This window comes from Diachasmimorpha longicaudata, chromosome 1 (genome assembly GCF_034640455.1).
Source record: "Diachasmimorpha longicaudata isolate KC_UGA_2023 chromosome 1, iyDiaLong2, whole genome shotgun sequence".
Classification (NCBI taxonomy): domain Eukaryota; kingdom Metazoa; phylum Arthropoda; class Insecta; order Hymenoptera; family Braconidae; genus Diachasmimorpha; species Diachasmimorpha longicaudata.
The window spans coordinates 7,961,698-7,988,972 of NC_087225.1; the positions used below are offsets into that span (position 1 = coordinate 7,961,698).

Consider the following 27,275-nt stretch of genomic DNA (forward strand, 5'->3'; position numbering starts at 1 on the left):
GTTTTCGTGGATTCATTCTCCTGGAGTCGCTCGAACACGTCCGTAAATATTGTAAATATATATATCAATAATCGATAAGACTGAATATATTGTCAAGGATTATAACTAGCGAGTAGATTTTTTTTTTAAATGTCAGACTCACTCTAAGTAAAATCCATATCCGCAAAAATTGGAATCAACCCATCTTGAACCCTTCAAAATTGATATGAAATCTCCGGCCCCGGCTCTTCGGTTATTGGATGGAACCCCGCAAAAAATCTATCAACACATCTCCCATCATAAATTCCGTACCTCTATCCGCGTAAATACCTCTTCCATAATTAATTGGATAAAATCGACAAGAGTCCGGGCAGTTACCAGAAATTTCCCTTCAATTTGAAATTCTAAAATTCACTATTTACGAAAGCCAAATGATCCACCCGATGATAGGAATCTACGGATTTCAAAATGGCGCATTTATTCGGCAAAGTTGGTGCCCGGAGGTCTCGGGATTTGCGGGTGAGTTAAAAAGATGGGGAGAGGGGAATGGAAGCTTCGAAGATTGAGGATCGGAGGAAATGGTGGAATAGTCGACTAGGAAGCAACTCACAGTCTCTCAATAGCTCCGAGCGGTTTGCTGTGGCCCACCGTCTGATTTATGCAGAAGCATTAATATGCGGAATTGGGAATTTCAATGGTAAAGTTCTCTCTTCCGAGGGCTGAATTTCCTCTCTTCTTTCTTATGGTAAAATTTTGTGACTCAACCATTGATTTCAATTCATCAACAATTTTCTCGGTTATTCGATATCAATTTAATTTTCATTCACCATTTTTTTCTGTTTAAAATTTAATCTTCTGACTTGTTCTGCATTTTTTTCATTTTCATTCTTCTGTCGAAATTCAGATGGAAATCCAAATTAAGTCAAGAGAAGTCCTTGGAAAAAATCATTTGGGAAGTTGCAAGTTGGGAGCAATTATTTCTTTCCGCGTAGGTCTGTTCCTCGAAGGCAACGATATCTTCAATTTATGAATAATGATAATTATTAGTCCCCCCCAGTCGACAACACATAGAAAATACCTTAACAAAGTACATTAAATACATCGAGAGCTTTCCCTGAAATCCCAATAGTCTGCCAACTCGATCAAAAGGGACGTCTTCCTCAATTTTCACCATTCCCTCCCTCCCGCCCCTCCTCCATAATCTTCAAATCCCATATCAGCCCCGACTCCATTAGAATTAACATTATTACCTTCCCACACGTGACATTTGCTACCACATGAGGGCGAATAATCCCGGAAAATCCCTCCCCATTTTTACCCACCAACCGGTGATAATCAGGTCTGATGAGCCACCCAATCCGAGTACCTGAGAAGTGAAGTGATGCTGAATATTCAATAACAAAAATTTCATTATCAACTGATAGAATATTCCAAGAGCCATATCCTACCATCACCATCGTCCCAAGTTTCCCGCATTCTCTCGGAATTTGTGCACAGCGAAGTGCATTTGGTAATGAGGAGAAGATGGTGAATAATATATCAAACTCAATGTAATAATCACATCGAAGGAGACATACTCAAGTTTCGGTTTAACACGCGTGTATGTGAATTCTGGGGCGATTTGAGTCACTCATTTGGTGAGTTCCTCGTTGGAAATGCCCGGGGACGTTTCATTAAATGCTCACCGACTCTCTCGTCTGCACCCTGACAGATAACGGTAGCTGGTATCATACGACCAGGTCCCCATACGCCCACCGCTGCAACATCAGTCTGTATTGAATTCTGGTAATTGTTCATTAATATCCTGGTGCAATTGGATCAAATATCCAGTCTTCTATTTGAGAGATTATCCCGGTGGAATTCACCCTTCCCTATGGTGCCAAGTGTCTTTACAAATGGTATTCAACTATTGTGAAAATTATTATCGTTGGATGAATACTGTGAAATTCGTATTGTTTCGTTTTCATTAAATGGTTCGGCAAAATGGGAGATATTATTTTATCAAAAGGGACAGACATATTATACTTTAACACTGTGAAACTTCATTTCAAATTTGTCCATTAATTTCGATAATATTTTTTATGGAATTTAAGATCTTTTATACGAATACAATGATTTTTTTATATCTATTGTACCTTTTTATGTCACTTGATGACCAGGGGGGTTCGGTAAAGTTCAAGATTTGTTTTTAACTTAAATTGTTAAACAACAGATCTCCTGAGATATTTTGAGGACGACAATAGAACCGATAACAAATTTTTAGGACTCAGAAATATTCAAATATTTCCAGAAATGAAAACGTAATCATGGACTTAACTGATGGATTTTTTTCGGATTCCATGTTCAACAATAATCATTAAGTAATTTAAGAAAATCATTTGTTTATTCGAATCAATGTCTTGGCACCATTGATAACATAAATTAAGTAATATATATTTAATGGTGAAATTTATTTTTTAAATCCAGTCATTACACAGTTTTTTAGTTTTTTAATAGTTTGAGGTAGTAAAAAATTCCACTTTAACCGCATAAAATAGTTAATTACTAATTTTTAGTCTCCAACATTGACTAAAAAATAGATGCATTCATATCGAACATTAAATTATAGAGAATAACTCTTTCTGTTTGCATCCTTGATTTAATTTAAAATTCGATAGGCTGTCGGGTGAATTTGATTGGATTGTAGAAATTGTGGTACATGAGCAATTCCAAATATATATGTAGAAACAGTCACTCACCCACGAGAAGGGTTGGAGAGAATCGAAAATCGGAAATATATCTCTGGATATAGTTCGCTTTCAATCCCCTTCTTCTCCTCCCGTTCCCCTCATCGCTTTCACCACCGTTTTCTCATCTCTCCTGCCTCTCCCAACGATCGAGCTTGCGGGCATGAGTCACTCTCTGTTCTCGTGGAAACGAAATCTATACCCACTACTCCACTCTACCTCACCCACACCCTCACCCTCTCTCCATTCCATTAGGGTTTGCAGGTTGGTGTGCACCTGGACCACACTGAGGCTTTCCTCCGCTTCTATCATTATCTGAACGGTGAATATTCGTATTGTCGGTTGGTTATGGCAGGGGTGGATATTGATTCGGATATCTGACGTGGATTTTACAAGGGATCATGAGGTTTGCAAATTGGAAATTATCACTGAAATTCATTCCAAGGGAGATAATAGAATAAATTTTCGTTTGGAGAGACAATTAAGAAGATGAAAGATTCATCGAATAGAAATGTTCAAGTGAAAATGGATCAGTTGTGTGGCTGGAAGAATTATCGTCTTCATGTACCCTAAGACCTCTTCAACTTCATTAATCTTTCACTTATGCAGAGAGTACATTTCAATTAAAATTACCCAAAAAGTTGGGTAATTCTGAAGCGAAATGTCGTTTAAAGAAACAGTACCTTATCAACTCGAACTTTTATATTACATTTGAGAAACGTAATGGTCTGTTACGTGAAAAATTAAGGTGGTTTTCAATTTTTTTTAGATGACCCTTTGCTGAAGAATTATCAGCCCTTTGGGGTAATTTTGAAATTGAAATTTTCTCTCGGTACACACAAAGAATAAATTTTGATTATGAAAATTGGATTTAGAATTTTTTATTTACAAGAATACTCATTTTACTGATAAACTACTTAAAATCCTCATTTTGACGCAGTTTGTGGGATTTTCCAAGGGATCATGAGGCTATCGAATTGGAAATTATTGTTGAAATTATTTTCAACGGATATAGTGGAATAATTGACGTTTGGAGCGACAGTTGGGTAGATGAGAAATTCATAAAATGGAAATGTTGGAATAAAAATGAATCAGTATCGCTATATAGAGAAATGACCGTCTCCAGATACCGCAATCATACCGCTCTAACCTCATCAATCTTTCAGATATCCAGTAAATAAATGTCGATTGTGAGAATTGAATTCAGAATTTTTTTCCTCAATGAATTTTCTCTTCTCGATAAAATACTCCTAATCCTCGATCTACATCATGCGTTAATAATTAGATTGATATGATATCTGAGGGATTTTCCCGTGCCCTCATGACATGTGTCATTGGAAAACTATCATTGTCATAATTTCCAAAAAAGGAAGTGAACTAAATTGACGTTTCGAGAGGCAGTTGAGAAGATAAAAGATTCATAAAATGGAAATGCTGAATTAACGATGGATCACTTGTACGCCTGGAAAAATGGCCGCTCCATGTACCACAATTAAAGCTCTCAGACTCCATTAATCTTTCAAACAGGAAAAATCAATTACGATGAAAGACACGTGATTACAGATTTTTTATTCCCCAAATATTCTCATTCCATAAAATGCTTATAATGATAATTTTTCCATAACTTTAAATCCATTGAAAATACGAAATAACCAACTATAAATGCAAAACCATGAAATTGCGGGGAATACTATTGGTTCCTGGCAATTACCAGTCATCAGAGTCGCCTGACTCCAGCATTAATCCCCCTAGCAGTGTCGATGCACTATAAAACGGATGAGCGAAGGGGGTTTGATGTTGTTCGCGGTAGAATAAACAGTAAACCTGCGTAGAAGGTGAGGGCTACACCCAGTTGAGTAGGAGCCCGTTGCAATTCAATTTTCACTAACTGGAGCGTGGACTAATTAACCCCTTGCAGTGGCTGAATGGCCGCTACGAGGAACAATGCCAAGCCAGCGGAACTCCAATGGTTGGGAGGGGAAGGGAGGTACAGTGCCATTGTAAGGTGCGCCAAGGGCGTAAAAGGAACAAGAACTTCCTACTTCTCGAATTATAATATCCTTTTTATTTTCGATAGATATACACGGAGAGAAAAATTCTTGAAAAATTACGTGTCTGTTCCGTAATATGCCAGTCAAAATTACACAACTGTTGTGCACTTTTTCAGTGAAGGTTCATGAAAAAATCCACGTGCCAGAAAAAGTATTGAATGGTCAGTGAAAAAATACGTAATTGTTTCGTTATTTTTACTGAATACTGTTTTGCGTATGGTTACTCCTTGCCAGACAAAATTCTACCCCCAACCCTCTCACATGAAGATTTTTTATCTGAAGAGGGAAATTAATAAATCGACATTTTTAATTTTTCCACTTGAAATAAAATATTAAATAATAAAAATCATTTAAATAGTTACCATTATTTTTCACGTCAAATTACCTCTCATTTCCAATTAAAATTAACCAAATTTATCGCATAATATCCCCTGAAGTTTTTATACCTCCAGTGATAAAAAGTAGTACTCGGTGAATTACATTTTACTCCTCTCAAGCGAAAACTTCTTTTCTCAAAAGAGAGAAAATCCCATAAAATGCACGAAAAAGAACCTCACGACATTTCAGGAGGTGATATTTTCTCATGTTGAGATGCTTTTCACTGTGGAAAAAGCTCCTAAGACACGAAAGAGTTGTATACAACCCATGGTGACCGGGTCAAAGGGGTGGGAGGGGAAACACTGGTGGTGATGGGTGTAGGTAAAGAGGAGGTAAACTACCAACTCCAAAGTAAAGTGCCTCCTAAGTCGTTGGGTACCAGCATCTTACGTGCTAAAACAGCCAGTTGTCTACCCTCTTGCTACAGTAGAATGTTTCACTCTCGACCCTCTGGGTTTCTTGCTCCCATCGCCTTTGACTCGACACCACCGGGGTCTATCAAATACCTGGGACACGGGGAAACTAGACCTTCCCGAAGATTTTTGGCGTCATTTTTATTGCCAGATCTTCAGGAAGAAAATTATACGAAACAAATGCACTTGATTCCCTACATTTAAAATTATTTCTTATGATTTAAATCTAGGAATTATTCATAATATTCAGATATCAAACAAACGCTGTCAATGCCAATTTTTCAAATTTTCTTTCATTGAATATTTTTATTCTTTAGCATTTAAAATGGGAAAAAAATTATTCTCTAAAAAAATTCAGTGGTGCCCACACAACGAGAATTATTTTGGTAAATATTATTATTTTACTTGATAATAATTTACAAATATTCGCAGAAAGTGCGAGAGATCAGTTGATCCACCCCCACAATTTTTAAGGTGAAGAAGATTGACAATTACACGCGGAACAGCGAATAGATTCTGGGGAATTACCTCTTACCTGCTGTTTGTCGTCATTCAGGGAGTTTAAGGAGCCACTTTACCGGGTGGAATTCAATAATATTCCTCGTTGCCACTGCCATCATGGAGCCATTAGTGAGGTAGACTCCAAGGGCTACGGGGGATTTAATGGCTGCGCTCCCTGGTAATGTCTCCTCAACATTGTTTCACCCAGAATAAAAAAAATATTTCAAAATTGCTGTAACATTTTCCCTTATTTGGAATGAACAAAAATGTAGGGAAATGATAGAATCGAATGGATAAAATCATTGGATGCTAATCTGGTGACAGCAATTCTCGTAAAATCAGTAATTGAGGTGTGGGAGAGGTAGCGGAAGTGGAGGAGAGAAATGGGTAGGGTAGTTTTGATGATACCCGTAAACCGATGCTTGAGATGACATTAAAAGCACGTGGCGTATAAAATCCACCTATCCCTCGGCATTTAATCCCCCATTGATTGATATGTGTCAGATTGTCCATGCACGCACCATTAGCCAACGGGCAATTTCAGTTGGCGTTCACCGAGCGTTACCGTCATATTCCATCTCTCGTAGCCACTGATGGAAGCTTGAGCCACACCACATACGTATATCCGTGCCATAACAATCCGATTGTGAGGCCCACCCGCGTGACATACCACCCGGTTAAGCCACAAATTGAAATCGTCATGGCTAAATTTATTTTTCTTATGGAGGGGTGTCATTGGGTTAAGTTGTCGACGCATGTGGCTTTTTCACTACTGACTACTACACTGAGAGAAAAATTCTTTGAAAGTTACATTACTGTTCCGTAATCTCCCAGTCAAAACGGTATTCAGTAAAAATTACGCACCTTTTCACTGAACTTCAGGAAAAAGTATGAGATGTTGAGTAAAAAAAATGCGTTACAATTGCGAAATTTTGGCTGAATGCAGTTTTCACTGGTAGATTATGGAACAGGCAAGTAAGTTTTTAACAATTTTTCTCTCCCTGTCCTTATCTTCAAATGAACTACATAAGTGCACACTTTACCATCTGAACACACAATTTTTTTACAAATTTTTTCTTCCGAGGGTGTAAAATTGTTTGTGTTGTATTATGTGGCATTTCAAAATTTTTAACTACAGGAAAACCACGATTCACGAAATTATGTGACGAAGATAAAATTTATAGTGAATATTTTTTTTCGTCTTGAATTCTCTCGTTCTGAAATGAATTTCTCATCAGTTGAAAATTCAAGATGTTGATAAATTTTGTCGAGTCAATGACTATCACGAAATACAATACATATTTGCATTACACATCTGAGCATTGGAAATGAACTAATACTTGTTAAATGACAAGAATGCACTTGCAATTCCCCTGACTGTTATTGCCAGCGTCTACATGTAAACTTAGCTCCAGGAATTTCCGCCTGTGCAGATGTACTAATGAAAACTGAAACGACAAAGTTTTGCTTGGACCACTTGTGTACAATGATGACACTGGAATATCTGTGTTCTTCGTACTGTAGTTACAGGCTTTTGAAATTATCCCAGTCCCCGTGATCCAATGAAATTTTCCAACAAAATGACAACTAACATTTTCAAGTGAATTAAACCAGAGTCACGGGATGACACATCTTGAATGACTCGACAGTAATAAAAAGGAGAATGGGAAGAAAATGAAGTGGAAAAGCAGGCCAGGCCCCAGGGGTGCAAGAGCTACTAGTTTGAGTTTATCGGGCTAATCTCGAGCCCCGGGGAGAAATTCCCCAATTGTTAATCTGCCACTTGTCAGTCTTGTCTCCGGGAGAATAATTTTTCTTGCACATTTTACCGTCAATCAACGCGGAAAATTCATTGAGAATAATGTCCCGAGAGTAGTCAATTGACTATTCAATCTTTTTTATTATTTGTGAATCGGAGTGTTCCTTTCTTCTATCAGATGATGAAAAATTCATCATATTACGCCTAATATTTTCGAATAAAAAATTAAATAATAAATTGGCACTAATTCTGTAGTCAGACATGAGAGCTTTAAATTATGCTCAATGGAAAATTTATTAAAAATATTAAATAAATAAATGACAAATAAATATTTCATGAATAATGTCAGTACGATTCATAGGCAATGGAGCGGCTCCACAAGGTCTTTTATTTCCATTACATTCGATATTTCGAGATGATCACAAGAAAATCTCGGGAATATCGATTGAAAGCCCTTTCGATAAATTTCACAGTTGTCTCTTATCCCTGCTATTGGTCCCCGGGGCTTGATCTCGGTGGGTGGCACCCGTGGATATTACGAATCGATCCACCTCGAACCATCAAAGTATCGAGATTGTAGTTCTGTGATTTGTAACCATGTTTCATTTCCTCCTGACTTCACCAGTCGAGGACGAAACGAATTTATCGTTGCGATTGCCTTTGGTTATTTGGAAACCGAAGGTTTAAGGGTGAATTTTCCATCTACTTTCACGCAGGATGAATCAAACATTCAGCTCTGAGTGATCGATTTGAAAGATGAATAAGTTACTGGTGGGATTGTTGGAGAATAATACAATAGTTATTTCATCTCTTCCTCGATCTGTGTTTCCGCAGTTTAAATTCTCTGCCAGCAAATTGTTTCTCCCGCTTATATTTTTTTTCGGTTGGTTAATTTAATCCTAATGGTACACTCATCTTTACTCTGCTGGCGGAGTAATTTTGTTTTTATCAGAATATAATTTCTCTCATCTATTTAATTTATTAAAAAAATTCTCTCTATGTGCGATTTTTATTGAATTTATTCGCAACTCGATAAGGAATAAATATTGATTAATTGATTTAACTGCATAAGAGGCCTTTGTTAATTCCAAATAAAAAAAATCCGAACAAGCGTTTGGTTAACGCTTACTCAGATTAATTACTACTTTAATCAGGGTGAAAGAGACGTTGAATTCAGAGGATAAAGAATAAGAGAGATATGCTTTTGTTAGATATAAAGTGCAGTCGCGTGCGCCCGTGAGCTCTAGGCTTTCAACCTAATTCCTTGAAACTGCACTTAGCAAGGATTATTTTTGACGCTGTAAAAGGGCAGATGGCAAAAAAGGGATGAAAAAAATTGTCCTACAATAAAAATTTGATATTCCCCTGATTTAATTCGATGTCTGCGTCTCGGAGCAGTTGTAATTCACGACAAAGGGAGAAAGTTGAGATAATATCAGATTTTATTTCCTCTCTTTCATGTTTTAACGTCAAATGTCTCGACTCGGATGGTATATGGGCCAACGGAGGCTGTTGCAAAGAACTTTTCGTCTCGTTGGATGTGTTCTGACGTTTAATAAACCGTTTTCTTGGTCTATTTTAACGGATTTTTCCTCGAAAAAGATTGTTTCCCTCTGAAGGGCTCCACCGTTTTTTCTAAAGGCAAATTTTTAATGCAAAAAATAGGTATAAAATGTAAAGCTTGTTGTTAGATGAAATTGATAAAATATATTTCGTGTCATCATTAATGTAATTTTAATTGGATTCGGGAGAAAGTTGAGAATAATTTCTATTCTTTGCAAAGAAGTTCCAAAAATGGAATTAGATGTGAACAATCCGATAAAGTTTTTAATGTTCAATGCCCTATTGGATGTGATTTATCCTATTGATTTTATCAAATGACCAGAAAAGAAATGGCATTCACTGAAGGAAATATCGATTCGAACTTCTAGTCGACATAAAAAAAGAAAAACATTTCTATAATGGATAATCCCATTGTGCTGTCTTTTTCAATCCCTTTCGATAATAATAATTCGAATTTCATCTATGAAAGGAAAAATAGATTTGGGAAATGCAAGAATTCATGGAAAGATTCCTCGGAATTTATCCAGAAATTCTGCTAGAGTATTAGTTAAACCTACCAAAGAGCGCAGGACACCCGCTGGCTATTCAATAATTATTTACAGAATTAATAAATAAACTACAGGAAAATAAATTTTGGATAAAAGTTAAACGTCTAGAGGGGAAACGTGAAACGACATGACAGTCAACCATTTTTTAGGTCAAGTTTTGCTCGAAAAATTAGACTTAAAACCAACCTTCGTCCCTCGTTTTGCCCCCTCGATGTCCAATTTTGACCTAAAATTTCTTTTCGTGTAGCGAAAATGTAAAAACAAAAAAATTCACAAACTCGTCGAATGAATGAAAAAATTGTGAGATGTTGTTGACTGATTGTGAAATGTTGGTGGAAATTCTATAAACACAAACATCAATTGTCCGTGCTAGAGTCCTTGTCTCTCGTTCCTGGCGTCCACCCCATCCTCTCAGTAGTTTAATCTCGCATGTCGCAGACATACACGCACACAGTGACACTGGGGAGCCGAGGCTCTGAGGCTCTCTATAATGCGCCGCGCGTTGACGCATTAGGACAATGGATGTGTACGAGAGAGCGTTGAAATAACGTCACCATTGAAGCTCGCGAGTATTATTTAGGTGCAACACCGTCACCACCAACAATCGCCAAGCGAACCTGTCAAGAACCCATTTGAAATTATCGAATTCCCGCATCGGGGCACTTCAATTGTCACACAAGCCATTCAATTACTTTTTCAATCTGTGCTTGAGGGATGATATAATAAATCGAGGATTTATATTTTTTTCAATTTTTGGAAATTTCCCGAGTCAATCAGACGGTGGTTCTACACATGAAAAATTGCGAGAGACTTTTCTACATATAAAAAATAATTGTTTACAAGTTATTGACGACACACATACATGTATATGACCCATTCATTAATCCTTCGAGTATAAAACATTGTTTTTATGTATTTTGTTGGACAATGCAACAAAAATGCCCATCACATTGACTTTTCCATCGTAAAATCTTTCATCTTTACGATGGACTCCATTATAATTCCACGTTCTACAACTCATTCATCGTAAAAGCGAATTTTTTCAAAAATCCCATAAAAGTTTCCATTTTTCCCGGCTTTCAGAAATCCAAAAACTGTTATCGTATCAGTTTTATCAATTAAACTACCCTCAACGAAAAATCTAGAAATAATAAATATCGTTTCATAATGTAATACACCATTTCATCGTATTGAGTTGTCCCCTATAAAATCTCTCATTTTTACGATGGACTCCATTAGAATCACATATTGTACGACTTTTCCATCGTAAACCGCCATTATTCCAAAAAGCGAAATGAGAAATTTATTTTTTTTTTTTGAAAATGTTCCCTTCCATAAAAAGGGCATTCAATCATCCCCCGTAAAACCGTGAAACAGTTTTTCCACGTAACACGATATAGCGAGGTGTTAAAAGGGATTAAGGGAATGGCCGAAGCCTTTCTCGATAGTCCAGAATAAAATCCTGGTACAGTGCGTTTGGCTAGCTTGCAATTACGTACACATGAATTTAGCTGTAGTGCCTTTATTGCAACTAGTGCCTGCACAACATTGTGTACATCCACTTCCTCACGTTTCTCACAGACCCATAGGGTAGTGTTTGTACCCTATGCCCTTCCTCTCTGCCTACCCCCTCCCCCCTCCTTCCCATCGCCATTCCCCCTCCCCCACCCCTCTTAACGCAAATCCCCCAATTTCCCATGTCAGCGTAGGGCATACAAACTCAGTTCACTCTCTATGTATGTGAAGGCAGAAAGCCCCCGAGCCATGTAACGAACTACGTCACGCCGGTGTAGCACCACCTCCCTTCGTCACCGAGAATGACGTTAACCGCGAATGTTAATTGCCTGATTTACTCGTTGACGTAAAATGCGCTCCAAAATAACTACAGCAGATACCAGAGATTCAAATTTAATTAGAAAATGTTATTCTTGTGGATAGAGCCATTTGGCATTGTTGTTGATTCATGAAATAAGCAATGTAATAATACATTCATTGAGGGAATAGCTGTAATTTTGGTCTTTTGTGATGGTGATGGGGGTTCTAAAGGTTCTTTCGAAAATTGCTCTCGAGATAAATTCCTAAGAGGTACATTAGGAATGCGACATGACTGTTATGCATGACATGACTGAATGCTCAGTGGAATGTAACATGACGTAAATTCTCGAGAAGCATAACATTTAAGCAGTGCACCTGAAACTCTTAAATAGTGCAGTGCGAGTGAAGTACGTAGAGCGTATCTGTGAAAGGAAAATTGTAATTTTCTTTATTTTAGTTTTAGTTTTTAATTATGATAATTGGGGATGGAATGCGTTAAATTAATTCAATATCATTGTGTGTTTTTCATTGATGTGCCAGTCGCCATTTTCATCAGCGAATGCCTTGGAATTTCTTGGAAATTATAGAACAATGAAAATTGTCAAGAAGTAGAAGCAATTGCAGCTGAAAATGATTAACATTCCTTCTAAACGCCGGAGTTATTTTCTCTCTCATATGTACCACTAAATGGAGTTTCTCATAAATCTGATGCCGTTGTAACTGAATGCCGGTGCTATCTCATTGTACCGAGAGGGGCTAGGAGACAGACAAGCCATAGCCGGGGTAAATTTGAAGGGTGTAGTGCAGGGTTGTGTGTAGCCTCCTCCATTCAACCGGAGCGACTCTATTCATCGCGGATGCGCGAGGCCCCGGCAAGAGTAGTCACGAGACATTTTGGCTGGAAGATATACCCACCCTTTGCGAAAATAAAAAAAAAATCCAGAGGCAAAAAAATACATCCGGAGAGGTGGGGGTGGGGGTGGGCTCATGCTGCGCCAAGAGTGCTTTCATAATTTTTTTTTTTCTCTTTTGTCGCTTCCACTCGTGCACGTCGCGTCAACTCGAGATGCTTGGGCCCTCCTACATCACTGTGTGCGCTCTTTTTTAATAGGAAAAAGGTTTTTGAGACTCAGGCATATACGTTACAAAGTGCACGGTCACGTCGAAACATTAGCAAAGATAATAATTCTGGAAAAATAAAAAAAAATTATGAAGAAATTCCGTACGATGGTCCGAATGCTATTTTTCACACTCACTTTTGATAATTATCTAATTGATACTGATTTCATTAATTTGAGAGGAACAGTTACCAATTATTTCGATGATAAATAAAAATTTCTTTCTACTTTTAATGAACGTTTTAAACAGACGAAAATCTCGAGAAAACTTTACCACGTTTTCACTCTTTTTGTTTATCTCCAAATCTTATTAAGAAAATTGCAAAGTGAAACAGAAAAAAATTAATGAAACGATTGTCAATCGAAACAGTTCGATAATTAAATTTCCCCAGAATGAATTTAATCCGTCTCTACCTCATTTCCCTTCTGTACTTTAAAACAATTGATGAGTCTGTAATTTTCTCCATTGCATTTCAATTTATCTTAAGAAAATACCAAGTAATTTCCCGCATTTTATCTCTCTTGAGTTCAGGGAAAAACAAATTTCGAGGGAAAACCGAAGACAAAGAAGAAATAGGAATTTCTTTGAATAGTCGAGTTCGAGTTTCGCAGAATTCAATTTTTAACATCGCTTTTGAACCTATCGCTTATCTTTCCCCAATCCCCCCCCCCCTCCCCACCACCACCCTTTCGCTTCTTCATTCGGTGGAAACGTCCATGAGCATTAAAAAACTTTCCGAGTTTTATTTTTTCACCGAGGTAAATGATATTCGGTGACGGTGAAACACAAAGGGATGCGAAATTTTTTTCATTTTCGAGTGGAGACTGGATCTCTCACTTTTGCATACTATGATAAACTTCCCTCCCCCTCACCACCATCACTCTACTTTTCTGCTGGTGCTATCACTCTTGGTTTTTGGCGAATGAATTCACTGGCGTTTGCATTCGTGTCTTTCATTGAATAGTCAATGGTGAACATGCTCGTTTGATCCTATGTCGTTTAGCTGATGGATCAATAGAGGTATCCGTCAATCTCACGTGACTTGAAGAACCCTCGAGACGATCACATGATTCATTAATGGGTTTGAGGGGAAGAAAATTGAAGAACAATCGGTGAGGAAAGAGGGTGAATTGTGTACCCGGTAGGAAAAAATTGAATCATTATTTATGCCATTTAGTCGTCCGTCGTAATTTTTCAAAGATATTGTCAATTTTCCATGAAGCAATTGCTGGGGACTTTCCGTACCATATGGAGCTACAAAAATGGGAAGAATTACATTAACTACAACGACGAAGGAGATACTAATTATGGGAAATTTTTTTTAGCAATTTTCATAGCACGATATTGAATCTGATTTAGAGAAAAAGTAATGAAATTTCGAATTTTCCTCAAACTTAAATGTAATGTATAAGTTTTATAGTATCATTGCACTTTAATTCGTCCCCTAAATTTCACCAAAAATTTTTGACTTTTTAATTGAGTTAAAAAATCTACTGTCCACTTGTTGATTACCCCGTCGGCAGGATAAAATAAAACTTGAAATCCGAGGCGGAGAATTATCGAAATCCCCGGGAATAGACTTTGAAATAGTGATCCGTTTGTGATTGAACAAAACATCGACACTGGAGGAGGCTATCACTATTGCACTCATTTTTCAAGAGCTCTCACACCCCGACATTCTGGCACACGTATATTTTTCGTTCCGTCACATGTACATATGTAATATCTCCCCAAGCATAATCCTCATCTTTGGCCCGTCCCCTCGACTTTATACCACTTTTCCTTGGATTTTCTAACATATCCAGGAGTGCGCTACACCCTCGAACTTGAGTTATTAAATTTTTCCTCCGTAACTCCCTCTCAGTGTCCCTTTTACATCTATATTCGCGGAAAATGTTGGAAGTACGGATCTCAAAACGACGAAAAACGAATATTTCAGGTTCAAGTATTTTCACGTGAAATATTCAACTATTCCTCGTTTTACTTTTCTTTTTTTCAAATAAAATGAAAAAAAGTCCTCATGGAGTGATACGGAACTCGAGAGAGATAATAGGGAATTTATGACAATTTTATGAGTAAATGAAGTGGAGAGAAACATAAATTTATTCTCTGTCCCGCTGTTCTCGGAAAATATAGCGACAATGAGGCGAGATAAAATCGTGGAAATTCGAGAATAGAGTATTCGGAATTCTCTTCACCCCTCGACGATCCATTGTGCCCCAATAACTCTGAATAATTAGGAACAATCTCTAAATGAGTTTATTTTCGAGATCCACGTCTGACTGCAGTGGTGGTGTTTTCACTTGCAGCGAGCGCTGATGACCTAGTGGCTGGTTCCGTGGGAGTGATCGATCACTTTGAAATAGAAATTCAGAAAATAAATGAAGGGAATTGTGGGAACAGCCCCGTGTGTTCTGCAGAATAAAGAAAATCTCTCTGGATTAAAAGAGAATTTAGCAACGAAGTGAAGAAGAATTACTCAGTTTTCAATGAATTTTCTGAAAGTTATTAAATAGTGAAGAAATAAAAGAATTATATTTTTTTCTGCGTAGGGAAAATTTGGAAAAATGCTTTGCGTGAAGAAAATATTTATCAGGGATTCATTTCCAACCCCGCTAATGTTAAAATATTTTGCGGAAGTGATTCCTGGAAATAGAAGGCATTTGCCAAATAAATGCACAAATTGAATTGAAATTTTGCCGGGAGGTGCGAGTCACCTTCAATTCAGAAAAAAAACTAGTGGTTAATTCACGACACTTGGGATAATTCAATCGTTCCAAGTCTCTGGATTTTCCCTGATTTGATTGTAAAGTTGACTAATCAAAGTTAAAACCCCGCCGGGACTGATGGTTATACGTTGCCCGTGCGCATCGGCACCACGCGGGGGTTAATTCGTTTTGCCGAGTTAGAAAATTAAATCGTCTGCGATTGGGCCGTAGAACGTTCAGTCCAACAACCGACAAAAACTCATTGTGATTGTTCGCAATTTGATAGTCCCGCGGGAATACACCGATTTACGATAACCGATAAGTAACGGGTGAGGTAATTTTACTCAATTATTCCAATATTCAAACTATAAGGTAATTTAGTCACTCGCATTCTTTCTTTTTTCTCGTAAATTTCACCAGAAAATACATTCAATTTAGTTTTATTAAATTTCAATTGGCGTCCACGGGTAATCGGTCATCGAACTTGAATCGATTTCAATGAAATTTCCTGAAAGATAAATGTCGATTACATCTAATTAACCTATAATCAAAATAGAACTACATTTTCATAAAAATAAATGAGTATTTCAAAGGTGTAACAATAGCTTCGGGATAAAAAAATTTATACTGATGAAATAAATTTTATTAAATTGTGATTACATCTATATGAAGAGAAAAATTGTTGAAAAATGACGTAATCTGCCAGTGAACTTAATATTTGATAAAAATTACAGAATAGTTACCCATTTTTTCGTGAACTTTCAGGAAAAATTCCAAAACGTTCCAGAAAACCTATGACGCATTCAGCAAAAAAATGCATAACTATTCCATAATTTTGACTGAAAACTATTTTTACTGGCAGATTCCAAAACAGGAACGTCATTTACCAAAAATTTTTCTCACCGCATGATAAAATTTCTCCTGACAATGAAATTCTATTTCTATAAAACCAGCAAATTATCTCAAGCATTTAAACAATTTTCCCTGGAATAAATCGACACTTTTATTTTCGCGTATAAAAGTTGCATCAATTAAACGTGAATTATTTCTCAAAGAAGCACAAATTCACGGCTAAATACACCGACCACCCAACTAATAATCTAAAACAGAATAATTTCCCCAGCGACATTCTCTCCTCCCAAAATTCTCACGAAACACCAGAGCACATCGAATAACTTTGAAGGAGTCTCGTGACATTTGCAATTGAAACACCCCCATGAATTTTACCCCCAGTACACACAAATTCATCGTTTTAAACAGAATCTCGGGGGGTAAAATACAAGTAGATAGTAGGAAGAAGCCACTGAGTTAGTTGGTAAGCGTGTATCATCCTAACTATTCATCCATCCGTGACGAGTTTGACACTGTATAAAATCTCAGTACCCCGTTAACACAACGATAACGACCGATGCTAATTACCATCATCCCTGGCGGTGCACTTGACAACGGGAATTAACTCCACTTTAATTACCATTTTCCCGGGAAATAGTGGGGATACTGAAACACACGCCTGTCAGTGCTACGTCCATTGGGATGAATAAAGCCTGGAAAAGTATCGTTGGCATGTGTTGGATAATTACAAGTAGAGTTTGACAAGCTTGTGGGCTACGCCAACAGCACTATTTTTTCTCTGTATACCAAATTTAATTAATTCATCTGATAATTCTGAAAGGAGATCAATAAATGAGACAAAATTCACAGAATAAATGAACAAAATGTTTGATCTCTTGTTGAATAATTCACTCCATTCATTCATTTTAATGTGAATTTACATACGAAATTTTAGGATATAGAGATAATATTTAAAATGATAAATAAATTATTTGATAATTGAATTTATTAAAATTTCGGATTTAAATAATTTCGCTAAATGTTCATATTTCGAGGGATAAAATTCCTTTGCTTAGACGAATTTTTTCTTGATTGGAAATTCCAGAATTTAATCAGTCGATTTATTTATAAAAGTCTGAAATTTTAATGGTATCATATTTCTGCTATTCAATTGATCCTTTTAATCACTTTTGAAAGTAACTAGCACAGCAGATAAATTGAATTTATCACGGAAATTAGATTAACGTAGAGTACAAATTAATGAATTCATTCCACTAGGAATATTCACATGATTTATCGATAGATAGAAATAGTAACCAATTGCTGAATTAATTATTGATAGGGATTAAATTGAGGTGATGGTATCATATGTAAATCATGGAAATATCATATCACTCGTAATCCTGCCTTGTCACATTAATTAGTTAGATGGAAAGATGCGTCAGACTAATTCGACGCGTGATTTCCATTTCCCTCAAACGTCGACATTTCCCCTGTCCATTTACACTTGCCTGCAGCTACCCGTCACTTCTCTCACCTATAACTGTTGTATCTGAAAATAACCGGTGGACTCCAGGAGATGGAAAATAATGAAAACCGAAGGGTCGGAAGCTGGAGGCATAAGAATAACAATGAGCTGCCTCTAAAGATCGATCACAGAAACGTTTAATATCGTATCTAATCTACCCAGTAATCTTCACGAAATTGTGATGATAATTGTAGTCTCATATCATAAATTATGAAAAATCTTTTGACGTAACACCGTGCGATAGCGGCCAATTACGCGCGCTCACAGGGAGGGAAAAATTGTTTAAAAATTACTTGCCTGTTCCGTAATCTGTCAGTCAAATTCGCTAATAATTACGGAATAGTTAAGTACTTTTTCAGTGAGCTTTCCGGAAAAAGTCCGAAATGTTTCAGAAAATGTCTGGAACGTTCGACTCAAATCTTCTTCAGCGAATTCTTCATCCAATTATTTAATTATTAATTATTAAGTTTCATAAAAGATCAAAAATAGAAGACCAGAGCAGCGAAGTATATTGGATATTTAATAATATTCGTAAAGTTACAAGAATTGCTTTATCATAAACACGAGAGGAGAATATTCAAGAAGAAAAAGTGGCGGGAAAATGGGGCATTTAAGTTTAAATTTTCCAACAATTTCTAATTAAATCTAAATTAATCTTTTTAGTCTGTATTATAGAGATCGACAGTAGCCAATAGCACTCCTGAAATGTCCCTTTGAACTCCAAACGACCGTCAAGCGCGTTTACCCAAAGCTCATTCCAGTACTGGCTATTTCCGTCCCCTTCTCCACTCAGACGATATCACAACAATTGTCCCTTTGAGAAACGCATCATCGTATCGGCTCGATAGCCACGTCAAGTTTATTACCACAATTGGGTTATTACTCCACAGGTTGCTCAATGTCTGGTACAGACAGGGGTTCCTTGAGCACCCCACAGCGACATTAAACTGACTATTTTCAGGCAATAGAAATATCTCTTTTTTTTTTCATTTTTAAAGGAGCACAGGCTCTTTCTCCTCGCTTTATTCACTGTTTGAGTTTCCATCGATAAACATCTCCCAATGGGGGAGTAGTATCGTTCATCAGAAATGTCCATTCACAGTCTCGATTGGGTATAGAATATTGTATAATGCCGCCAGTGAGAGCCACTCGAGCGGATTCTCCAGTCTAAATCTAGCCTATTTTTTTTTTTTTTTCATTTCAACTGAAATCATCTCTTTGTGTTTGTTTTTCCATTGGAATGTCCATCGTCAACACGACGGTCATCAAAAGAGGAGAAATATCTAATTGAGAATTCCTGGGATTTTCTCTTCATTGGTCTGCTGATTATTCACGTCATTCACTTAGAAATTTTATCGGGTCAGTGTTGAATATCTGCAGATATTCAGAAATTTATAGCCACCAGGGGATTCATCTCTTCTGAATAATCTTAATTATCTTCTAATTTTACAATTCTGAACTTCACTAAAGTGAGTTATGGAAAATTTAATGAAATTACGCTGAAATGCATCTCCTATTTTAGATCTCATTAATTTTGTATTTCAAATGACGTACCTTTATGTCTATATTTTCATTAAAAGGGCATAGAGAGAAAAATTCTTTGATAATTACGTACCTGTTCCATAATTTACTAGTCAAAACAGTATTCAGTAAAAATAATGGAACAGTTAAGTATTTTTTTCTGATACGTTTTAGGCTTTTTCCTGAAAATTGACTGAAAGAGTTCGTAATTGTTCGGTAATTTTTATCGAATATTGACTGACAGATTACGGAACAGGTCTGCCATTTTTAAAGAATTATTCACTGGATGGGGCTATCATGAGGACGGCTATCATTAAAAGAGCAGAAACCTCATTTAGAAATTCTTTCAATATATTTTTTTATGCTTTCGTCGTAGCCTGATGATTAATGTCGCCACACATTTCCACCTCTGAATATAAAATCCATGTACGCGTATATTTTTCTATGACGAGCGTAATATTTTGGTAATCTCCACGTACGTGAATGAAAACCACTTTTATGACGCTCGAGGCTCTCGCATCAGCAATACGCAACATTGTATCCTTTATTTTTTCTTTCCTTTTCTTCATTTTCGTTACTCATCCCGGGGTATTAAAATCGGGGGGAAAAAAAACCTTCCGAAAAATACGAGCGTCGTAAAGTTTTTTACCCACCGCTGTAAAAGTCCCAGAGGTGAAAAATAGGGGACTGTAAAATCACGCTCGTCAGTTATTTTTCAGTTCACAAGTGTTTTTCAACTTAACTCGACACTGCTTAGTTTCAAGGCTAAACATATTAATGGATAAATTTTTGACATTAATGGAAAATTACTTGAAAGTAAAATCTAAGTCATTAGACATTTAAAGTTGCGATGATTCAATATTTTTTTTGAAATTATTATTGAAATTTGGGGTTAAATTTATTTCCGGACAAATCGATTGAAAGAGGTCATTGATAATAATTTACGTCACTTGTTCCCCTCGAATCTACAGCTTGGAAATTGTTAACTGGGTGTGAGGAGCTCTTTGCTCCCACGACAAAGACTATTCAGCCCCTTTTGCCTCATCGCATCGTAAAATTTTCCAATCATGTCGTTAATCGCGCATCTCGTTAGCAGAAATGTTGCGAGTCAGGGTTCTTTCTTCCGAAGTAGGTCGTTATAGAAATGGAAAATTTTCATGTTCATGAAGAATTGAGTAAAGCATCAAACACACGATAATTCAATATTTTCAGTCAACAGTGTTTTCCGGGATAATTCAATGCAAACAGGTAATTGGTTGTAAGTTTCAGGGCTTCTTCCCCTCGAGTCTAAAATATGAAAATTCACGATAAAGGGTGACGAAGCCCTGGCATCCCTTCGACAAAGGCTATTCAGCCCCTGTTTTCTCATCGCATCGTAAAATTTTCCAATCACCTCGTTAATCGTACATCTCTTTAACGGAAAATGGGGTAAGACAGGTGATTTTCTTCCGAAGTACATGATCATAGGAATGGAGATTTTTCATACCCATGAAAAATTGATTGAAGCATCAAACACACAGGGAAAAATAGTCAGTAAAGATTGGAGAACTCACTTCAGCTATTCAGATAATAATTCCACAAAGGTCGGAAAAAATCCCGCGTTTGCAAATATTTCTGCGACCACATGCCGTTCTGGAATTGGAAAAAAAATATATTTCATTTGTATACGAAAAGAAATTTGGATAAAAAATTAAAACTCTAGTGGGCAAAACATTTTGTTGAAAAAACTAGATTAGAGGATAATTTTTGCGATAAAACTAATCTTCGTCCCTCGTTTAACCCTCTGGAGGTCTAATATTCACCTAAAATTTTCCGTGTATCAAATATTTCCGTCTATGCATATGATAATGAAATTTTTCTAGTAAACAATTAATTTCCCGAAAATTCAATGCAAACAGATAATTGATGGTAATTTCCGCTACTTCTTCCCCTCGAGTCTGAAGTTGGAAAATTCTTGGGAAAATGTGGGAAAGAACCACGAGCACCCCTCACAGAGGCTATTCAACCCCTGTTTTCTCATCGCATCGTAAAATTTTCCAATCGTGTCGTTAATCGTGCATCTCGTTAACGGAAAATGTTGTGAGGCGGGCCCTTTCCTTTAAAAGTAGGCGAGGGATGCTAAAATTACCCCTCACTCCTCCCTTCTCACTCTGGCTGATTCAATTTCACGCTGTCTGCTACGGGGTGGATGGGGGAGGGAGGTGAAGGAGAAACGGATGCAGGATTTTAACACACTGACGAAGGAAGAAGAGGTTTATTCTCTCTCTAGAAATTGAAAATTCATTGCTCGCCAATACGAGTTCCAGTTTAAATCTAAATTCGTGGAGAATAAAAGAAGAGAATCGATCTGTTGAATAATTTTCATTCCCTAATGCTGGAGTTTTCCAGAAAACAATGAGGGGAGTAGACGGGATTTGTGTTATATCGAAAAGCTAGAGCATGTTTCCGGATTGTACGGAGATTAAAATTGAGAAGAAAATACTGATAAACGTCCATTTGAAACTATTTGAACCTTGAAAAATTCCAACTTGATTAAAACGTTATTTTCAGCGATAAGAGAAATTTAAAATAATTGAGATCCCCTTATCTGTATGAAAACTCCAAGAAATGATAATAATTGATCCTCCGCTAACCTTTCCATTAACCACATGAAAGCAACTTAACTGAAAACAATTTACCACAAATTCCAAACCCAAAATGCAATCAAAATTTTCAAAGAGTACGTTGGGAATTCGCGTGCGAAATATTTACCGCTGTACCTTGATTCACAAAAAATCGCGTTTCGTCCGACTGCTAAGAACATTATCGAATATTTTTCGTCTATCAAATGCAAATGAAAACAAAATATTGTGTTAAACCCGTTGAAAAAAATCGTCTATATATATCGAAAAGTTGACGCCATAGGACACAAAAAACCGAATGTGTACACAATTGTACAACAACGTACTGACCGATATTGGACGATGTTTTGTCCCCAGGAGTGAACCATGCAAATTCAGCTTTCACAACTTTCGATTGACTACCCACCCCCTGACTTCCCTCCGGGCTTGGACGACGGCATTCCCCTCTCTCTTTCCCTGCCACCCCCGCTACCCAATTCCATATACATTTACGTGCTCAGCACTCAAGATATTCTAAACAGTTTGTCGACTGTGCCTCCAGTGCAGAAAGTAACATTATTGGAGTGTATAGGTGAGTTTCAGGACAAGGCATAGGGGCGGCAGGTACACCTCCGCTACGCTTGACCATATCCCCTTCTCCCAAAACTGAATTTCCGATAATTGCTTTTCGCTTGAACTCAAATGATAATTAAATTCCATGAGGTTCATGAGAGGTAGAGGGAGAGGGCCAACCACTGCTGGATAAATCCTGTATTGTTTAATACTTCAATTATGGCGTTATTTTAATCAATTTATAATGAGTCATAAATTAATTGGAAGGACTGAGAGTTCAAAATAATTAATTACTGAATTATTTTTGGTGAGAATTCAAAAAGATTACGTCGATTCTTTCCGATTTTCGTGGTGAGAATGAGAAAAGAATTTTTTTATTTATTTTGTACGACAAATCAGTTTCATTGAGACGGTTTTACAAGTTAGTAGTTTCACGTCATATCGAAGTATCTAAACATCGATAATCCCTGTCAACACCCCCAAAAACGTTGGTTACAACCCACCGAACCGTGAAATTATTCCCGACGCGTGAATTACCCGTTAATCTACTCGAAAACGAGGAAAAGATGGCATGCAAGGTAATGAAGGAAATCCTTAGATTTTTACCGATTAAATTTTTTAAACATTTAAGAGAATTTCGTTATTTATTTTTAATGTCAACTCAAGTCTGTTACACGGGGAGAAGAGTTTTTGAAAAATTATGTGCCTGTTTAACCTGCGATTCAAAATAATATTCGGTAAAAATTACGCAACAGTTACGCACTTTTCAATCAACTTTCAGGAAAATTCCAAAACGTTCGAAAAAAAGTATAGAACATTCAGTGAAAACTGAATACTGACTAGTGTTTTCACCGGTAGATTAAAAAAATTATTTAATCCTTTAATTGTGTAAAAAAAAATCATTCAATAAGTACAAAAATTATTTAATTTCTGCCACAATTATCGAGACAAAAAAATGATAAATATTCCAATATAATTCAAGTGTTGTCACACTATAGACAAATCTCTAAACCGCTCTCACCGCCTCCAAAAACACTGGTTAGAGCCCACCGAACCGTGAAATCAGTCGCAGACACGTGTATTACTCCATAATCTACTCGGAAAACAAGGAAAAGACGAGGTTCAAAGCAATGAAGAGAACCCTACGGTGTCGTGCCGATATTGGTACTCGCCCAACGTCGGCTTATCGATTTCCAACCAGTTGGGTACACCAGCGTCATATCTCGAGTAATAGTGGAGGGTCCCCCCCCCCCCTTTACAGACGCCAAAATGCCTCGTGTGTACCAGGATCTGGTGGAAACCCTCCGGTAATGCGTACAGCCCCTATATAATCCCTCTGCACCTCGTCGATCCCCGCTACCTCTCGGCGACTCTCTTAGCCGAGGCTTCATATAATTTTGCCGCATATCACTGATCCCCCACCAAGGCCGTCTCCTACAAAAGGAGTTGCTCCCGTGATCCTCATGGGCATCGAATGATTTCTGGAGAGGGTGAAAAAAAAATCGCAAGACGGAGATATTTCGATTTGGAGAGTGGAAATGCATTGATGGGTTCGAATGGGGTTCGGGCATATAAATATATCTTTATATACATCTGGAAATACATTTTTCCTCTCCCTAGATAGAAATAAGAGGAATAAATGAGGGGGGAATGAAAATTTCCGGATTGATCTGCTCCTTTTTTTTATTTTTGCGTGAATATCTCGGAAAAAGGGACGAAATGAGATTAAAAATAAAACCGTTTAAAAAAAGAGGTGCGATGAACAGAAAATTTTTTTTTAATTTAAAACACGCGTCATAAATTCTTTTTATTTTAGTTTGGGCCATGGAATTCCATGAGACGTATAATATATACTAACATCTACGTCTGCAAAATTTTTTTTTCGGCAAAAAATAAATGTGAGAAAAATAAAACCTTTCGAATCAATCCCTTTGCGACGTGATGAAAAATGGGCTCTGTCTGACCTTTTAAAATCCAATTTAAAAATATACATTAGTCCCCGGCAATGGTCCCCTCTATTTACCAATCGAATTAGCTCCCAGTTCGATTAATTAATTATGCCCCGTAATTAACGGAAATCAATCATGTGTCATCAATAATGGAGAGTGATTTGGAATGCAATTTTCGTTGGACCAGTTGAGACGTAAAAATAACCCATTAAATCGATCTACAACCACTCGTCCCCGTTAATTGGGTATGTGATAATGCGACAGAAAATTTGCCCTCCGGTTGGGGGGGAAAAAAATCGAAAATAAATGGGAGAAACCTTTCAGTCTGATTCACAATATTTTTTTCACTTCTCAGTTACACAGGTAAAACATTGCCCACGGTTAAAGTTGAATTGCCGTGTGAAATGAGTTTTGAAACGAGCCAAATTGAGTTTTCAATGTTTTCCCTTGGATGTAGAGCCCACTACGTGAATGTTCACTCCACATACAAAACCCGTTTGGCTTTGGTACTCCTCTTCCCCGCCTGGGCTATCGCCATCACCACTTGATCCCCTAGTTCCCATGATAACAAGACCAGTTTACCCACCTAGTTGAAATTAATCTCAGCATTCACAAATTAGAAGCGTCATTTCCTGGATAGCCCAATTAAAGGCCAATAGACATGGCTGAATTAATTAAATTATCTTCGTTAGTCTAATGAACTCTTAAAAACATATGCCAATATCATTTCTGCACCATTTCATGGGGCAGGATCAGCGAATTCAATTTAACAAACAATTTTGAAAAACTTGACGATTGCGTTTTCGCAAAGAAAAAAAATTTTTCAAGATTACGGTAACTGTTTTGTTGATTTTTACATTAATTCTCACTTAATAATTTTTTATGTTATTGTCAAACGAACGGGATTAATAATTTTTCTTTTAGTCGAAGATCTCTTTCGTACCTCTCATATTCATTTCTATTAAATAGAAAATTTTTATTCTTATCACGGCTCTCAACAACAATAAAAAATATGCTTAACAAAAGTAAATAGAAAAAATTGTTTGAGGCGCCAATTGCATCACTCAAGAGACGATCTTGATCGTGCCATTTTACCTCCCGCCTTCCCTACCAAAATCACTTTCTCCCAAATTCTCAACAATTCAAATTGTCAAATATTGGCGGGAACCCTCGCCCACTCTTTTTCCACCAATGAGAAACACAATAGACAGCGCGCTCTATCGTCAGCGTACACTCATCACACCCCTTCTCTCCCTCTGCGCAGAGGCGCGCGCACTGCGATTACCGTCGTACTCAACTGGGACAGCAATACCGCCCCCAAACGCACCCAAGTGAGAGAACAGACGAAGAGGGTCCGGGGTAGCAGCCACTGTGGACGTACGTAGCGCCGTTAAAACTCAACGAAGGTGCTCGCAGTTTTTCTCGTGTGTTTCGGGCCAATAGTGTAGTGCGCCACCGACAGCCACTTGGAATATTATAACCCAACAAAAGTACCTCTTTTTTTTCTATAAATTCACCACTTCCCCTCCTCATCCCGTTATCCCGTCTCTTTAATCACTCCGGAGTCGCCTACAGGTCTCACGGGAATAATAATAAATCTGAGTGAATATCGCGTAAATAAATCACATCGGGATTGAGATAATTCCTCTGGGAGTGCCAATGAGGCGTGCAACATTACGAATGAACGACCAGTGGATTTAGGTAAATTGTGATTATTTAATTGTTGGGACAAGTGTGTGAATTACTGTTTGGGGGTTATTACTACCGTCATTTCGCATAACGAGAGAGACCGCCATTGCAGCGTTTCCACGCCGCCGGCGTTGCATGCTCTCGGACGGCTCCTCGACTCGGCCTCTCCCCCTTGTAACCTTTCTACGAAATATTCATTCATTTCGTTTTTGGAGTTATTTGAGAGCCCAATCCTGAGGGGGATGAATTCCCGGCGAAGTGAGTGTCATTGTGAATTGGAGGACTTTTTTTTTTTTTTCATTTGAGTCGACATGGGCCGGCGTGGTCGATTGTGTTGGCCACTCCAACGTCTCTCGGTTGCAATGTGAAACCCGTTTTTGCATGCAATAACCCCTGGAGTCATAGTGGAATGGGTTTATCTGGATTTTTATCGCCTACGAACACCCTCCCCTTGCCTCACGGCCGAGTGTCTCCCATCATTTTTTTAGATAATTTTTCCCACGAGGAAGAGGCGGTGATTGCAGGAATCGTGATATCGTGAATAATGCTCGATGTTATTTGCGTTAGATTCTAGGGTTTTTCGGTCATTCATCCCATCAACTTTCTCACGAAAGAATTTCAATGAATATTACCTTTGATCTCTTGTGTCTTGAATTCCACCGAATGTGGAAATAGACGTTCCAGGGAGGTTGGGGAGGAGGGGGGCTAGAGCAATTGCCGGCAGGTTTTCTTTTGTTGGTATTTTATTTTTGTTTTTCATTCGAGCCTACAAATGCAGTCCCCCTTGCATTTTTTTTTATTCTCTTTGTATTCACAGCTGAAACGACTGGTGATTGCACTCGTAGACGTTTTTGCTCATGCCAATTACCGTCTATTTACTAAAATATTCATTTGGACGGGTTTTCACGTATGGTTGAGCAAGTTATTAATTATTTATCGGTTGATTGGGAAAATAATCTGGTATTTGATTGAGAGGAAATAGAAAAGTTGGTGGGACTATTTGAGTTTGAGGACAAAGTTGAAT

General features: G+C 37.5%; 1 protein-coding gene across 8 annotated transcripts in view; it reads left to right on the forward strand.

Moving 5' to 3' along the window:
- The window catches only part of Mub (mushroom-body expressed), a 106,698-nt gene that overhangs the window by 49,796 nt on the left and 29,627 nt on the right, over window positions 1-27,275 (forward strand). For 2 of the 8 annotated variants that reach the window (XM_064121736.1, XM_064121745.1), the window contains exon 1: window positions 25,928-26,263. The exons of 4 other annotated variants lie outside the window; for them this stretch is intronic. The gene's annotated coding sequence lies outside the window, so the exon portion shown is untranslated. Of the gene's footprint in view, window positions 1-25,920; window positions 26,264-27,275 lie in introns of those variants that run through there. 2 more of the 8 variants (XM_064121694.1, XM_064121753.1) reach the window with 2 other exon arrangements.